Source organism: Capsella rubella, unplaced genomic scaffold (assembly GCF_000375325.1).
Source record: "Capsella rubella cultivar Monte Gargano unplaced genomic scaffold, Caprub1_0 scaffold_6, whole genome shotgun sequence".
In the NCBI taxonomy this organism is placed as follows: Eukaryota; Viridiplantae; Streptophyta; class Magnoliopsida; order Brassicales; family Brassicaceae; genus Capsella; species Capsella rubella.
The window spans coordinates 10,328,659-10,331,728 of NW_006238918.1; positions in this window are offsets into that span (position 1 = coordinate 10,328,659).

The following is a 3,070-nucleotide window of genomic DNA, read 5'->3' on the forward strand; positions in this document are numbered from 1 at the left end:
TCCATAAGGTGTCGATTCTTTCTTTCCACAACTCCATTTTGTTGAGGGGTGTAAGGGAAACTTGTTTGTTGAATGATGCCATGCTTGAATAGGTGTTCTTTAAACTTGTGGCTTGTATATTCTCCTCCATTATCCAATCTAATTACCTTAATTTTAGCATTGAAATGATTAGTAACATAATTTTGAAAGTTTGTAAAAGCTTCATACACACGATCTTTAGAGGGTAACAATGTGATCCAAGTATAATTTGATTTTTCATCAATAAAGGTCACAAAGTACTTATTGTTGTCTCTAGATATGCATGGTGAAGTCCAAACATCCGAATGCACTAAATCAAAGCAATTTTCATAAATGGTCTTAGATTAAGGGAAAATAGACTTGCAATGTTTACCAATAATACAAGACTCACAACTAGAACTATCAAATGAAACATTAGGCAACATCAATTCAAGAGCACGAGAGTGAGGATGGCCTAATCTAGCATGCCACACAACATTAGAACTTAAAGCAAGACAAGCACTAAACGAAGTAGAAGAACTTGGTAAGGTTTTCTCAAGAACATAAAGATCTCCTTTGGCATTTCCTTCTCCAAGTCTTTTCCCGGTCTTAATATCCTGAAAATAAACCTCATTAGGACCAAATATAGTATAGCAATTGAGATCATTAGTAACCCTTTTAACCGATAAAAGATTAGAGGTAAAGGTAGGCATATAGAAGGCTTTAGAATTCTTATCAAATAGTCTCAATTCCCCTATTCCTTTTACCGGTATCTTATCTCCATTAGCTATCTTTACATTCCCTAAGGCCGGTTGTATGTTGTCTATAAGGCTCGGGTTACTAATCATGTGGTGAGAAGCACCCGAGTCAATGACAAGTTTACTACTAGGCTTAGAAGCAAAGAGAGAGATACCGGATTCCTTAAGTGAGGCAATGGATCGTATGAGAGCTTCCAAGTCGGATTTTCTCACAACATCACCATGAGATGCAGCCATGGCCACTTCCTCTCCTTGTTTTCTCGATCCGGAACCGCCTTCTTGCCTTGCTTCTTGCGAGATATTCGCCTTGAACTTAGCCGGCTTGAGATGGGGATGGAGGATCCAACATTTGTCTTTTATGTGACCTCTTTTCTTGCAATGGTCACAAACCATCACCTTCTTGTCTTCTTGCTTGTATTCCTTTGTTGGCCATGATGAGCTCCCCTTACCACCAAAGAGACCGAGAGAGCCTTGCTCCTTTTGCACTTGAGCACACACATCATCAAGAGAGGGAAGCTTATCGACTCTAAGTAAGTGCTTGATGAGGTCGTTGTAAGCTGGATTAAGGGTAAGAAGGAGACCAAAGACCTTGTCTTGTTCCATTCTCTCATTGAGGATAGACGAATCCACGGTACTTGGACGGAGCATCTCGAGTTCAGCCCACAAAGACCAATACTTTCCAAAGTGCTTGGTAAATTCCAAGTCTTCTTGACTTAGGTTGTTGATAGCCTTCTTGACCTCAAACACACGGGTCAAGTTGGAAACATTCCCATAGACATTCTTGACCTTGTCCCAAAGTTCCTTTGCGGTTTCACAATAGGAGTACGCTTCAAGTATGGAGGGTTCAAGAGAGTTTTGAAGGATGGCTAGCACGGTTTGATCTTTTTTGAACCATTTGGCTTCCTTCTCAAGCTTGGCTGCCTTGTCTTCTTCTCCCTCGGTCTCCCTTTCATCTTTCTTTGTGACTTCTTGAGTGGCATGGTTGACCTCAACGTGACTCCATAGCCCTCGGCCACAAAGAGCAGTTCTTGTGGTTCTTGTCCACAAAAGATAGTTTACACCTTTAAGAACGAGCGGATTGATAATCGGTTTTGGGTTCTCCATGGTGAGAACTTGAAGATCTTAGAAGAGAAAGTAGATCTAGATGTTGAAGAAAAAGTAGATCCAGATCTAGATCTAGATCTAGAGAAAAGATTGAAGAGAATGAGAAGAGTATAGAGAGATTAGGTAGAATAGAGATGTTTAAGGAGCATAGAATCGAAAAACATGCTCTGATACCATGTTAGATTAAGCGGAATAACAAGAGAGAGATGCTAAATTTGAGTAACAAGAATCAGAAAGAGATTGGGAGAGAATGTCTATGAATAGTAACCAAGAATAGAAAAGATAGAGAATTACTCTTCTTACTTTATTAGGTTTACAACCGCACATATAAATAAGTGGGATGAGAGATAAACTTACAAGGGAAGCTAACAATATAAATAATGCTAATCTATTTGAACATCCCCCGTATGTATAGAATAGACCTTTATAAGGTACGTTATAAGATACTTTATAAGGTACTTTATAAGGTACTTTATAGACCAACATGATAGAATAGACCAATATAAGGTACTTTATAATGGTATATTCTATCTTGATATACTCAATAAGATCTTGATCAATATCCACACCATCTGACCATATACCGGAGACCTACATGATAAGGATGTCGGAGCCGCCAACTCTATGCACCAGAAGTGAATGGTGAAAGGAGGGATCAACATGTACCAATTCCGATGAGCGAGGGAGATGATTCAAGAAAAGTATCGACGTGGATGAGGGAATTGGATGACATATTTTCTGCTGCGATCTTTCACAGAACCATACAAGATGGAGCAACCTCGATGGCCTTAATGATCGAAAATATGATGGTGAATGGTGAAATCATAGAAGCACCATTCCTAATGATCGAAAACAGTCCAGTCCGAGGAACTGGTAAGAGATCAGTTACTCCGGAAGATGCCGATGATGATATACCAATAGTTCTGTTGAGTTTGGCACCATACTGCTTCACGTGTAGTCGAGAGGGTCATTACCCGAGTGAGTGTCCATATATGGGTAGCTATCGTCCATATTCGCGGCTGAGTGTCATATGCTTTGTATGTGGTGAGGAAGAGCACTATGGAAAATCGTGTCCACGAGCGCACTTGGAAGTCGATCCCAGTAAGTCAAGTTGTAATCCTAGCAAGTACTCGAGGTAGAAAAAGAAGAAGATTCCCCTTAGAATAGGTAACCCATTTAAAACCCGATGACCGAAAAGTTCCGAGAAGGTA